The sequence below is a fragment of the Elgaria multicarinata genome, chromosome 10 (genome assembly GCF_023053635.1).
Source record: "Elgaria multicarinata webbii isolate HBS135686 ecotype San Diego chromosome 10, rElgMul1.1.pri, whole genome shotgun sequence".
NCBI lineage: Eukaryota > Metazoa > Chordata > Lepidosauria > Squamata > Anguidae > Elgaria > Elgaria multicarinata.
In genome coordinates, this window is record NC_086180.1 from 83,274,714 (window position 1) to 83,289,745 (window position 15,032).

The following is a 15,032-nucleotide window of genomic DNA, read 5'->3' on the forward strand; positions in this document are numbered from 1 at the left end:
CTATAAATTCTAGATGGGTGGATGGATGGAGAGATAGATAGATAGATAGATAGATAGATAGATAGATAGTAGATAGAATAAGCTTTTCACATTATATTATCATCTGTGCCAAATTCACTAAATGTGCAGCAAACAGCTACCCTGTGTACAAAAGGAATTAACAAAAATGCATACATCTCCATCATTTTTAAAACTAAAGAGATGAAACTTGGCACTCTGGTAGCTTTTAAGTAGGGCTTTACCCATGCCAAATTTAAAGCAGATCCCTTCACCCCTAGATATTCAAGATTTTTTTAAAAAAAGAAATCCCCCTCAAACCATCCCCCCCATACACACACACCTGAAACTGTGCAGTACCTTTTATCCTTTGATGATGCACAGATATGCATCTTCAGTTTTTTAAAAATAGAGATCTGCTTCATTCCCTTACCACTTGCTCTAATGGGGTGAAATGAGGGTATGTGTGCTCTCCCTATGAGAGGTCAGAGAAGAACATAAATATAATACCATATATTCAAAGCAAAGAAACTTGAGTCCTGTCTTCAAAACAGGAGAAATACTAGCAATAGCAAACTTTTCTCTTTCTGCCCCTTCTTCTCTTGACTTTACACCTGGCCGAGTTGCATCCATTCTTGCAGTACACAAGATTCTTTTTCGTTTCCTAATATTGGCTTGTGAGACTGTATGGATCTATACTGCCTGCTAGTCACCATTACATCCCAGGACAACTCATTTACTTGGAATGGTTTTCACTATTTTCATAATGTGAGACATTTTTTCCTAAATCCTTCCTTTCAGCCAACACCAATTTTTCAAGAAATAAAGAAAAATTGGTTGTAGTTTTGTTCTAGTTCAGACACAGCTCCCATAATTTAAACATATGGTACGAAGTCGACACACATAGGGAACTTTGATTTTTGTAAGAGGTTAATTTCTGAAAGTTCTGCAAGCTCTCTTGAGAGAAGATGAAGTGCATATGGGGAATGGAACTTGGACTCTTTCTTGCTCCATGAGTTAGCAAATCACTGAGTTCCAGGGCGGGGGAAAATGGGTTATATCATTTGCAATCCCTCCCCCTAAGCACTGTGATTGGAGGGGGTGCAGAGACGAAACTGTGGTATTGGTTTGCCACAGATGTCAAACTCAAAGCTAACCACCCCTCATTGAACACTTATTCCTAATATGGAAGTGTTCAGTTAGTTGTCCATCAACATGAAATGAGCCCTCATGTCACCTAAAAATAACCTTCAGATACCTACAGATCCATTCGGGGCTCAGAACGATCTTCTCACTGCACCACAGGGGGATGGTTTTAAAACCTCCCCCTAACTGCACCATGGTTTTCGAGGTCCATCGGAAGTCTGGCGGACCCCCGGATTTTCAGTGAGGAGCGCACATGCCTACGATATACCACCTCTGAATACCAGTTGTTGGGGAACATCTAGAAAGGGTAATTGCCCTGATGTCTTAATTGTGGGTGTCCCATAGGCATGTGGTTGACCATTGTGAGAAACATTATACTGGCTGGGATAAGCCTTTGGTCTGATCCAGCAAGGATCTTTGTACATTCTGATAATTATTTCTTGGCAACCAGCTCCGAAAAGCTGTTGCACTTCTCCCGATCGCATTCAAAACTGACTCTCCCTCCCCCCCTCCCAGCCCTCAATTCCCACACCAGCCTGTGGGTGTGACACATCATTAGCTGATCTATTTACACAGAGGAGATCTTGACAGCTTAGAAAGTCAGCACCCATTGTTAGTGATGAAGCTAAGGCAAAGCTAAAGGAAGACTTTGAGTAAGAGGGCAGTCTGGACTCTCACGATATGTTGGTATATCTGAAAGTATTCCAAAACTGAAATAACTTTTGTATCAGTGGCACTTCCTTTCTCGTTTTAACTCTTCCATTCTTGCCAGGCAATCAAAATTTATACCCTTGAGTTATGCAGCACATAATGTCAAATCTAAAACAAATCTGAGCGGCTTCCTTTGCATTTCTGCATGGCTTTTTCCTCCCTGTCAGCACATGAATGCAGAAAGCAAGAATCATCAGCACCGCTGTCTAGTAAAGGTCATTATAAATTTCATGTATAAGATACATTGAAATCTGAAAAAAACAAGTTTGTTTATAGCACGTATTCTTTCAAAGGTTTATTTCTCCCACCCCATTGATTATATTATTTAGTGCATATCTTTGAGTGCGTTTTTAAAAGAAGTATTTCTCATGCAATTCAAATTTCATTTTTGTATCTCTGAATAATGTAAAAGCGAACAAGGATCTACAATTTGACCATATATTTCTGATGTGCTACCGCTTGCAAATGATTTTAAGTGAAACAAGAGTGCCAAAATCTGTGCTAGATGTAAATTAGGATACATTCGATGCATGCTTAGCTGGGACTATGTCACGTCACACAGGAACATAGGAAGCCTTAGCTAGACCTAAGATCCCGGGATAAACCTTAGGTCTAGCTAAGGCCTTATACTGAATTGGTCCATCTAGCCCAGTATTGTTGACACTGACTGTCAGCAGTGGCTCTCCAGGGTTTCAGGCAGGAGCGTTTTCCTCACCCTACCTGGAGAAGCCAGGGATTAAACCTGAGACCTTCTGCATGTAAAGCATGTCCTCTGTCTCACTGAGCTACGGCCCCTCCCCGAATTCAACTTCTCAGCACACCTGAATAGGAACAGACCCTATTTTTTTCTCCAAACATCTGTAAGTTTTGGAACTACTCTGGGCAAGTAAATACTAGGGCTGTGCCTAGCCCACCCCTTGCAATCGACTCAGGGGCTCTCTTCACAATGACGCGTTGGTGCTGTGAGTCCCCAAACCCCCATGCTTGTGCTCCTGCGGAGTTGTCCCCACACTAAGGAGCAAGTGTGGGATTTCCATCCAAGGAGGAGCTGCCACCCTGTGCACTGCTGCCCGTGCACTGCTGCCCTGCTGCACGCCCGCACATCCCTCCCTCTGCACGACACAGCCCTCCTGACCAATAGGAAACCATTATTCTCATATGCCCTAAAGCAGAGGAACATGCAGAGTGAGGATCTAGAAGGGCCTTTCATTGCTTCTGGCCGCATCAACAGAAGTGCCCACGAAACTGTCTGCAGGATTCATCCTGCTGGAACTGTCCACTGCGATTTCCCCTTAAATCCACGTGCTGCAGGTGCCACTATTTTTATCCTTTTTTTCTTGGCTTTCCCCACCAAGCATCCTTCTCCCCATGCCAGAGAAGCGCAGGGCTGTTCCAGCAGCCATTTGGCTCACTGACTCGCCCCCTCCCCCCTGTCTGGGCAGATGGCAATCAATCAGGGGTCACCATCTGCTCAGCCCTGCCACCCTGCCATGATTCCAGAGCGGCAACAGATGCAGATGTGTTGTCATCGCTTCACTGCAGAGGAAAAAGTTGGGGTAAGTCCCCAACTTGTTTATTTTGGATCTTCTGGAGAAATCCCTAGGATTGCTCCGAAGTGGCTTCTGAGTCACATAAACAACACAGCGCCACTGTGGAACCACCCCGTGGCTTTCCCCTCACATAGACACCTCCTTGGGAGCCGATTTGGAGCTCAAAGCAGCCCAAATTCAACTCAGGGCACCTTGGCACAGCCCTAGCCCACTTTGGATTCGGTTCTGAATCTGAAGCAGTCTGGGTGTTGTGGTTTCCTGGGTGTCCAGGCAACCCAATGGCCATTTCTGGCTGCCTTAGTAGCTCTACATCAGTCAGAGGGGCTCTCCTGGAGGATGGGCAGCTCACCATCATGAGCATGGAGGCTTCAAGTAAGTCCTGTGGGTGGGCAGGAAGGGAGGGATAAAACAGCTGGCCATTGGGCCAAATTGTCCCAAAGCGCTTCATATGCATCAGTCTCCCCATGGCCTGAGTTCGATCCCAGCGGAAGCTGGTTTCAGGCAGCCGGTTTGGGTCGACTCAGCCTTCCATCCTCCCGAGGTCGGTAAAATGAGTACCCAGCTAGCTGGGGGAAAGGTAATCACGGCCGGGGAAGGCAACAGCAAACCACCCCGCTATAAGGCCTGCCAAGAAAATGTCAGCGAAAGCTGGCGTCCCTCCAAGAGTCAGTAATGACTCAGTGCTTGCACGAGAGGTTCCTTTCCTTCAAGGCCTTAGCTAGACCTAAGGTTTATCCCGGGATTTCCCGGGGTCATCCCTGTTCATGTAAATGACACACAGGATATCCCGGGAACAGGAAGAGATGATCCTGGGATAAACCTTAGGTCTAGCTAAGGCCTAAGTCAGCTCAATGTGGTCCCAAACTGGATTTGGGTTCAGGCAGGCCAAATCAGCCCATTTCGACTCAGATTCGGGGTGAAGCATACCTCTAGTCAATACCAACACTAAATGCTAAGTTTCAAAACCACTGAACCATAAGCAGGTTAAAAAGAACTACATGAAGCCAGGAAGGTATTTTCTGTTTAAATCAGGCTAGATCAGCGTTTTCCAATCTGGTGTCCACCAGATACGTTGGACTACAACTTCCATCATCCCGTGCGAGCGCAGTGAGTGGCTGGGATGGCAGTGGGTGATGGGAGTTGTAGTCCAACACATCTGTAGATCGGGGAAGGCTGTGTTCAATAATGACACAGGAGATACTCTAAGGATGAAGGAATCCCTCTCTTTCCATTGTCACTTTTGCTTGTTTTACCATAATCCCGTTCAATTTTTGCATTAATCTCTGTGTTGTTATTTTAAAACTGCTTCAAATGTTTATTTAAACAAACATTGAAATTTCTGTTTACTACTAAAATATATACTGAAGTGCATATTTCAATACATTTTAACTGCTAAGTATTGCATCACACCAGGGGAAGCTGGTGGCTCTCACGTCAGTGGGGCAGAGAATCTGCTTGGGGTGTCAGTCAGAAGCAGTCAGGATCTATAGCTGAGTTGCAGCTCTAAAGAATAGCTCTAAGGGAGCTATCCCATGACCATCAAACATTGGGTGGCTTCCAGGATTTTGTTCAGTTTTCCCCCATTCAAATTGCCTCTTTTAAGGCTAAGTTACTGGCAGTAAGTATTTTGGGGTAAAATTTGGGCTATTTTGACTCCCTCTCCTTTGCCTTCAGTCCTGCCCCCTCTTTGCCTTCATCCATACCCAGCACTGGAATATGGCACTGAAAGTTTCTCCAAAATGGCATTTGGCCCTTGTGGTGAAGGAGGTTCAACATGTCTGGTTTAGATGGACCAATACGTGGTCCGGGTCCATGTTTTTAAATGGTAACAATTTATGTCTGGGTGCTTGTCTGCTCTCCCATGCTCACATCACACATTTATTAACACACACCATCATCATCATCATCATCATCATCATCATCATCATTATATAGAATAATGTCAGAAGTCTGGAGAGCAACTCTCTTCTCACAAGAGAAATTGGCCCCATGAAAGACCACCCCTGGAACCTCTGACTACTCAGAGAAGTTAGAAAAGCAAACTAAAACAACAAGAAAATGTATAGTCGCATATAAAAATCATGACAACCATTTAAAATACCACACATGTTCAAAAAACCATAATCCGAATAACAGCACAGAAGCAAAACCTTCAACCTATTCTCAAAAGCTGGGCAGAAAAAAATGGTCATAATTGACCTTTTAAGAGCCTAAAGATAAGGGCCGAACACTTATAAAGTAATGTAGTGCTCCCCAGCTTTGTGCCCTCCACAAGCTTTGGACTTCAACTACCATCTGCCCCAGGCAGCTTGGTCAATGGTCAAGAATGCTAGGAGGTCCAATAGTCTTGGCTTTTGTTTCTTAGCTTATCATGTGGTGGAAGGGTCTACAGCTCCTGAAAACAGCTTTGTGTGCTTTGAAGACTAGGTGGTGGTGGGGATTCCATTGGCACCAATGAGAACTTTTTCTCCTAAGGGTCCAAGCCGCATGAGGGGGTGCTATTTTCAATCAGAGCATGGCGGGGGAGTGAAGAGTAAGAATCCAATGCGTATTTTGGCCCTGAGAAGCTTGGCAGACTTCCCAGGGGAAATCCGTCCATTACATGGGTGCCACCTCTGAAGAATGTCTGCCGCTTGAGATCACCAGTCTGTTCCCCAATGGAAGAGGGATTCAGAACAGGGTTAGGGTAGAAAATATCATGTCAATGCCAGCACTTTGAATTGGGTCCAGAAACTACTGGCATGGCTCATGTCTGTGACATATGTGAAACTGCATTCTGTGCTCTCTTGGTGCATTTATTTATTTATTTATTTATTGCATTTCTATACCACCCAATAGCCAAAGCTATCTGGGCAGTTCACAAAAATGACAGTGTCATCAGGGAAAGAAAGTTGAGCAGTCATTTTATAGCAGAAACTCCAACTGACCCATTGCAGAAAGCCCTTAGTTTATTTATCTCTCCCTCGTCTTTTTCTGTTCCCTTCTGAGAATCAGAAATTATTTATTAATTTAATATTATATCCTGCGGTTTTTTTCCTCCAAGGAACCCAAGGTGATGTACATAAACATCATCCTCTCCATGCTATCCTCACAACAACAACCCTGTGAGGTGGGTTGGGCTGAGAGTCTGTGACTGACCCAAAGTCACCCAGTAAGTTTCCATGGCTGATTGGGAACTAGAACCTGGATCTCCTGACTACCAGTCCAACACCTTAGCCACTACACCACACTGGCTCTAAATTAGTCTTCATTCCACATCACACATAGCCTTTTTTTCATTCAATAAATAAGTTCTATGCAGGGATTCAATTCTGAACTGAGCTGCTTTTACAATTATTGAACAAAAAATGTATTGGAAATACTGAACTGGGTTTCAGAAGACATGTCTTTGGGAGCGTTCATCTCCCATCTCCCATATCATTTCTGTTATATCTGAGGCAGTAAGTTTATATACACCAGTTGCTGGGGCACATGGGTGGGAGGGTGCTGTTGCACCATGTCCTGCTTGTGGGTCCCTGGTTGACAGCTGGTTGGCCACTATATGAACAGAGTGCTGAACTAGATGGACCCTTGGTCTGATCCAGCAGGACTCTTCTGATGTTCTTATCTGTCAAATTTCCCTGCACGTTCTCTTCTGAAGAGGAGTGTGGACGTCTAGTATCAGCATTCTTGCTAGCTGAGTTGAGGTAAAATGCACCCAGTTTCTAACTGTTCTTCATCCAGATGGGAAATCTGATAGTTTCTGCTGCTGCTTTTTTAAAAAAACAGTCTTGCATGTCTTGGAACCTTCTAGCCAGGCCTTAGTCCTGGAGGCAGTTATGGTAAAGATTTTGCAGGGCGTCTAAGGACACAACTCAATGCAATGTCAGCAAAACCCAACTAAAGTAATTCGTGTTCCCTAGAAAGCAGGGATTGAAAATGCAGCATGGGCAAACAGGAGAGGGGCCCACCCACCCTGTACTTCTCAAACCACTTAAGGCACAATCCTATGCATGTGAAATAATTGTCTTTTCCCTCCTTCAAACTCCGATTCTACACAAAAGCCGTGACTCTCCCATCTCCATTTTGGTTCTGAAGCAGGTAGTAGTGAATTAAAAAAAGACAGAAAAGACAGCACAGTTAGAAACAGAGAACAATAACTTGAACTTTTTTCCCCAAGTTCATCTGTGTCTCAGCCCATTAAACTGGAAGTGTCGATGCTGTCAACTGAGGTGTGAACAGAGATAATTATACTAATTGTGCTGGCTGGGGAAACAGAGCGCAGAGGGAGAGACAGAATGATTTGCTTGTACATGGCAGATGAGAGGCCCGACTGCGCATCAGGTTCTCGGGCTCTGAGATGCCGTCATCCACTCAGGATCTGAGTAAGCTGAAGGGAGAGGGATGGAGGAACACGGTGGGAGGAAAAAGAGGCCGTATGTCAGGGTTTGAATCAGCGCTGAGGCTGGGATTTAATTTAGTGAGCAACCTGAGCATTCTCTGGCCTCACAACACTCTTCAGGTGCAAGGATTGCTGGGCTCTTGAGGCTCAGATTTTAGGGGAGGAGCCTGGAAGCCCCTGGAGACTGGTAGCTTCGATTCTGATGGGGCTGTGAATTCATCCTGGGTTTCAGTCGGAAGCAGCCAGAACTCTGAAGTACTGAACCCTAGCCCCACAATAACTACAGCACCTCATTTAGAGTTCTGGGATGGATTCACAGACTCACCGAAATCAGAGCCTCCACCTCTGGGAGCTAAGAAATGGTACTTGGAAGATCAGAGCAGAACTTGGTAGGATGGGGTGGAGCCTGGAGTGAACAGAAGAAGGCACATGGGGCAGAGCTTGGCTGTCCCCAGTGGCTTGATGAAGCTTGACAAATAAGCTGTCCCCAGTCCCCTCCCCCCCCTCCCTAAAAAAGTCTAATTCTGGTCTCTCATCCTGGAATTTTAATCCTCCTCTTGGAGGAGACAGTGGAATCCCAAACACGTTTAGTCAAAAGTAAGTCCAACTAAGTAAGTGTATGTAGAGTTGCAGTCAAACTCTGGTGAAACTCTCGGTTCCATCAGGCACTGAAAGGGAACTAGTATGTGCGAAGTCAGCCCTTTTGATTGCTAGGCAATATCAATCCTGAATTGGCCAGATCTGCTCTACAGAGCATTTCTCTTGCTTCCTTTAGTTCAGACCAGTGGAGGCTGGTGGCTCCAATTTTGGTGGGACGGTGAATCCATTCTGGGCTTCAGTCAGAACCAGATAGAACTCTTTTAAAAAAACTAATCAAGATACTGAAGCTATTAGAGGATAGGTTACAGCACCTTGGATAGTCCCTTTAGGTTTCTGGCTGGTTCTAACTAAAACCCAGAATAGATTCACAGCCCCACTGAAATTGGAGCCACCAGCCTGTATTGGTTCAGACTGTCTGCAGTTCCAGCCTCCTGGTCCAGCTGAGGTCACAGTCCACACTATCAGCTCAAGCCTGCAGTCCCCACAACTGACCACAATGTCAGAGTGGCAAAGAATCACTCAAAGTATGGACTTGGCTGTTCCTACCAGTTGCTCAACCTCCCTTGGGCTGGACAGAGAGAGAGAGAGAGAGAGATTCCAATCTAGTCATGCTTAAGGTCAATGAGATTTAAATAAGTCATTGCTGATTATATCTGGATCCAATCTTGTGGATACAGCACCCAGCAAGAGATACTGCCCGAGAACTATGATGTGCAAAGTCACTTGCATGTTATTTCTCTGTTCTCAGGGAAATACAGTAAATGTCCCATATTAGTTGTCACACTGACACACAAAGCAAAGGGCTGTCTCTGAATGTAACTTTAATGTGAGTTGGTTCTGAGAAATTTAGGTAACTTAAAAAATTTCCCAGAACACAATCAATCTGCAAAACACATATGCCCACATGCATGCTCATGCTCTCTCTCTGTCTCTGTCTCTGTCTCTGTCTCTGTCTCTCTCTCTCTCACACACACACACACACACACAGAATCACAAATGCAGTAAATGAAAGAGCTAGGGAGCTTTGGCTATTGGGCAGTATAAAAATGCAAATAATAATAATAATAATAATAATAATAATAATAATAATGCCTACAAAGTGGCCATGTAATTATATATCTGTGCTTTGAATTCAGAAATGATCTAGTCCCTCTCATCAGTCTCTCTCATCAGTAGCCACAGAATGCTTTCCATGGAAATGTTGATGAGAGAGCAAAGAAAGGGCAAGATGTATAGAGGCACAAGCCTGTTTAGGGAGTGGAGTTAGATGTTCTTGGATTAAAAAAGAAAACAGCATAAGCATAACAGGTTTTGAGTTATAAGAGAATCTAGAATACTAGCAGACTGGAGACCAGAACACACTGTGCGATGCTCAAGATGTCAGGTGGGCAGGCTGCCTTGTGTGTGAGAGAGAAAGCCAAAAAGAATGGTTCATACGTGGTTCTCATCAACTCCAGCTTGGCTCCGTTGAAGGGAATGTTGTCCAACTGAAGTTGCTTGGGGCTAAAGAACAGCATTAGTACTCTTGAGCGCATCCCATATTAGTTGTCACACTGCAGGCATTTCTCCAGCATGCCAGCAGGAACACTGGATTGCTCTGCACCTCCCTCTGCATGTGAAAAGTAACATGAAAAGGGGAAAAGAGCAAGAACATCCAACAAGGCTTTCAAAAGTATAGTTTTGCTAACTGTAGCAGCAGAGAAAATGGTTTAGATCAGGACTTTGGCCAAACAACATACTGTTCCAAAAAAATCTTTCCATTTACCTTAAAACACATCTGATGGTTTCCAAACTATGTTGTTTTCAGCTACGCTTAAGCATAGCTATAACCTGCTAAGAATTAGAATCAATTAGAGTTTCTTTGTGATCAAGTTGTGTTCTGATGTGTGCTCTTTTTTATGGCTTGTATTTTTACTTCAAAATAAAACATACAATCCATGGGAAAAGGGAAAGGATTGACATATATTTTAGTACACAGAGATATCATTGAGCCCGGTGCATCTACTTGCAAGTATGGATGGAAATCACTGGGAAATCTGGATTGTTGGTTTGTTTGACTCAATGAGTTCTGTGGTGTGTGAGAGTTGATTTCTGTTTGCGTGCTGAGCTGTGGGCTTTTCCCCAAACTCTGGGGGCTTTTTTTGGGGGGGATATTTTTCTTAGGTTCTGCCATTTCTGCACAATTTGCACACATTTCTGAGCAATTTGTACAAATTGTGGCCAAATTTGCACAAATTGCCCCCAAATTTGCACGAATTCTGGGACCTGTCCCACAAAAAGCGTAAAATGCCTGGAAAATACATAAACTGGCCCAACCTGCTGCAGCTCAAGTCGGGTGCTGCAGCAGGAAGTGGAACAGTGTCCAGGGGGCTGAACGCAGGAAAACCCATAGAACTGCTCCCCACAAATGGACTTCTCCAACATCCCTACTTGTAAGTTTCATTTAACTTTGCCTAATTTAGATCCTTGCAGAACATCAAGGGAGAGTGAACACACGTATGGGCTGAGCAGCATCACAGCAGGGGGATGTTCCTCTGATCTATGGACATTCTGTTGAATATCTACGTGGAATCTACTTTTACACAACTGCACACCTTGTGGCTGGGAGCCTTGGAAAAGGAGCTTCCCCAATCACAGAGAGGCGTACAAGGATGCAATTGTGCAAACGTCAACTCTATGCAAACATTCAGCTGAACTAGTGTAGATTTGGGATGTCCTCATCCTGTTCACCATTCATTCAGCCTACATACTGTTCGTTACACATACAAAAATGTGTGCATTTGGAAAATACATATGGATTTCTATGTATAAACATGGTGGGGGGGGATCCCTGGTATGGAACCAGGATGGACAAGCTTGGGGGTGAAGCACACAAGAACAGGATTTATATATCTGTCTATCGCTAGTTGACAGCTACTGAAAATTGTCTTCCTAAATTTATGTTTATTCCATATTGTAAGGATTACATAAAGATCTTGAAAGTTTCCCTTCTTGTGTTTACTGGGTTATATTTTGTTTTGTTACCACCTTTTTGTTGCATGTCCAATGGTAGCTTGTGTGTGTGTGAAGTATTTTTGAATGTTGCCATGGCCAAAAGTAAGCATTTGATGCTGCCTGCCTTCAGCTGTCAAGAGACAATTTAATGAAACCCAGAGAGCTGTCAGTTACCAATATACATCAGTGTTGTTATTAGTTTAAGTGTTAGCTTTCCACCTTTCAGTCACAGAGATTCCATTTTCCAGATTCTTGAGCTTAGGTAGAATCTGGCCAAGATCAAGTAGCACATGGATGTGATGTCTAAAAGAACCAAAGAGCGCATAAGCCATTAACAGAGAGACATACTAGGGTCACCTGGGTAGCTATTTGAAGTGCTTCAAGGAAGAAAATGCTTTTAGTTCTGTTTGTAAACATCTTTATATATGTTCACTGGAGCAGTTCCATATATACTGAACATCTTCTAACTTGGGCTGAAGACAAGAGAATAGTGTGTTTTTAACCCCTGCAGGCAATAGAAATGACACTTTTATCCATGGCATTGATAATGATCCCTAATCAGACATATTGTTTTAATGTGGTTTTAATTTTTGTGAACCACCCAGAGAGCTTTGGCTATTGGGTGGTATAAAAATGTAATATATAAATAAATAAATAAATAAATAAATATTTTGCAGTTTTAGTTCTTTAAAAAAACCTGTGTAGATGGTTTGACCAGAGATGATAGTGGGACAAAAGACTGTAGGTGGGGTGGGGGGAATTCTCCCTCACATCTAACTCTATTTATCTCTTCCAATATTGTACATACCAATAGCACAGCCCAACCAAGACATTTTGCTGTCTGAGGTGAAGAATGAGATGGCGCCCCCTCAATTCCATGTACAAAAGCTGAATGGACTGGCAGCTGAATCTTATTTAATTACTGTGGATGGGACAGTGTTCTCCAATGCTCCTGAAGGCAGAAGGCTAGCTTTGGGGATTCAGGGCAGACTGCATGGCACACAACTCTCTCTTCTAACACCTTTCTGCTGCCTCCCAGAATCTGCCAACTGAAGCAACTGCCTCACTCTGCCTAATGGTAGGGATGGCCCTGATCAATACTGGTCTCAATTCTCCGAATGCCTGTCCTTATGTAGCCAAGCAGCATCACCTACGCTACAAAAGAGTTAGCTGCAGCTTTGGGGGAATCCCAAGGTTTGCAAGAGTAGCCACACACACAAAAAAGCATTATGAAGAAAAAGCACCCCACTAAGGACAGTGTATGATTAGTGGATGTGGAATGCTGACTGTCTGTTTGGAGACAGAAAACCAGAGGGGGAGGCAGAATGGAATGGAGTATCCTGAACAGGAGCACTCCATAATGCAACATTTTGTAGCAAGTTCCACTAGATAGATGATAAAGATAAAGTTGTTGATCAGGTTCTACCGAATCCTGAAGTGAAGTGCTGGAAGTTGGAAATGGATAAATGTTCCCATCTTCAAAACGGGTGGGAGGTAGGTCCAGGAGACGACAGACCAGTCAGTCTGACATCAACACTAGGTAAAATTCTACCACAGTTTCTTAAAAGGCCAGTCTGTGAGCTTCTAGAAAATAATGTAGTGACTCATGGAAGCTAACATGGGTTTATCAAAAATAAGTCATGCCAGACTAGCCTTAAATCTTTTTTTGGGGGGTGGGGGGGATAGTTACTATTCTGGCAGTCCATCATGAATCCATCTAGTTTTGACTATACTAAATGTTAGTGACTCTCCAAAAGTCCCATGTTTCTCTTTCTTGTCCCTTAGAAGTGAGATTATTAGGCAACATATCAGAAAAATGGTCATGGGGGTGGGGTGTCTATTCCCAGCTTTACCTTGGATTGAACCTAGGACCTGCATCATATGTAGTGTGTGTTATCACAGTATGCATGAATGCTGGGCTTATTCACATTGCACAAATCTAACACTGAGCATATGTTCTAGTTGCAGGTTCAGTGAAATAGGTACTTTTAATGACCCTTCATTCAAAAACGGTTTTCAATGTGTAATAAGGTGACGAATATTACACTGCTCACATCATCCTTGTGTGCCGAAAGCTGAGCTGACTGCATGATAGACAAATCAGATGACTTCTTTACTCTGCTGCCAGCTCTTACGCACATTGGATGCACTAAGCACTCAAATCTGGTTTTCAGTCATGGACTGCCTTTCAGTACTGTCAGGATGTACAAATGAGGGATGTCACAAACGATTTTCTACCCCTTAAACAAGAAGAGCATATTTGCTGTTCAGGATAAGAATCCCAAGCAAGCAACAGGGCGGCAAATAGCAGTTTTTGTGGGTATGGGAAATGGCAAACTGTATGAAATAGCCAGGTCTGTCCTTCCCTAGTCTGGGGAACAGATAAAGATAGGGTCAGTGCTTTTGAAGGTGGAACAATGCAAAATAATTCCAAGCCTGTGCTATTGAACGGAATCAAATCAGAGCTATGGTTTAATTTTGAATGGGGAGCAACGCGTAGAAAGCCAATCGCATTGCAAGTGCAATAAAGCTATGAAAACACTGGGAACATTGTATCTGTCAGTACAAACATTCCACATCACAGGTTAGGTATGGACAGCTTTTGTAAAACCCATTCCATCTGGGTTTTATTTCATGGATTGTCTGGTGCCTTTTGTTCCACAGCCCACTCATTGACAGAAGCCCACTTCCCGCCCAGCTGGAACAGCTTGGGGGGCTGCTTTTGCGGATTGGAAGGGGAGGAAGAAAGACATTCCATGTGCAATGGCATGTGGGCAGCGTAAGGTGTGGGCAAGACAGAACCTATAAAGGCCTGCCCTGCCGAAGCTCAGCCTCTTTCGCTTCTCAGCTTCCATCTTCCCTCCCTTTAACTAGTATGGGATTACCCAGTTGCACCCTTTGGAGGGGGGACTGAGTAGGAATTTTTTACCTGCCAGGTTTTTTGCCTACTCCATACTGGAATTACGATTACCAGAGGGTGAATAAATAGGTGAATTAGATTGGATTGGCAGGGGTGTGCAGGAATTTGCACAATATTACAATAGGGACGGCGAGCCCTCTGGCATCTTTTGGTGATTGGCATATCCGGAGGTCCTGCTCCTCGGGGGCTGTGCAGCCCTTGTGTCAGGATATGGTTTGCCTTTGGGGACCTTCCTGTCTCATCTACTCAGAGCTCTGCAGCCCAGAGTGGGGATGATGCAGGCCATTCCCCCTCCCCCATAGCTTGAATAAGGGGCTGGGTTTACCCGACCCATGTGTTCAATGTTGGGGTTCACCCTTATTGGCAGGCTAGGTGCCTGAAGAAAGGGTTCCCACACTTTCACATGCAGATCCAGGGAGGGGTAAAGTCCCCTTACATAAATAAGGAAAGCAAAGGAACCTCTCATGCAAGCACTGAGTCATTACTGACTCTTGGAGGGACGCCAGCTTTCGCTGACGTTTTCGTGGCAGGCCTTATAGCGGGGTGGTTTGCCGTTGCCTTCCCCAGCTGTTATTACCTTTCCCCCAGCTAACTGGGTACTCATTTTACCGACCTCAGGAGGATGGAAGGCTGAGTCGACCCGAGCCGGCTGCCTGAAACCAGCTTCCGCTGGGATCGAACTCAGGCCGTGGGGAGAGTTTCAGCTGCAGAAACTGCTGCTTTACCACTCTGC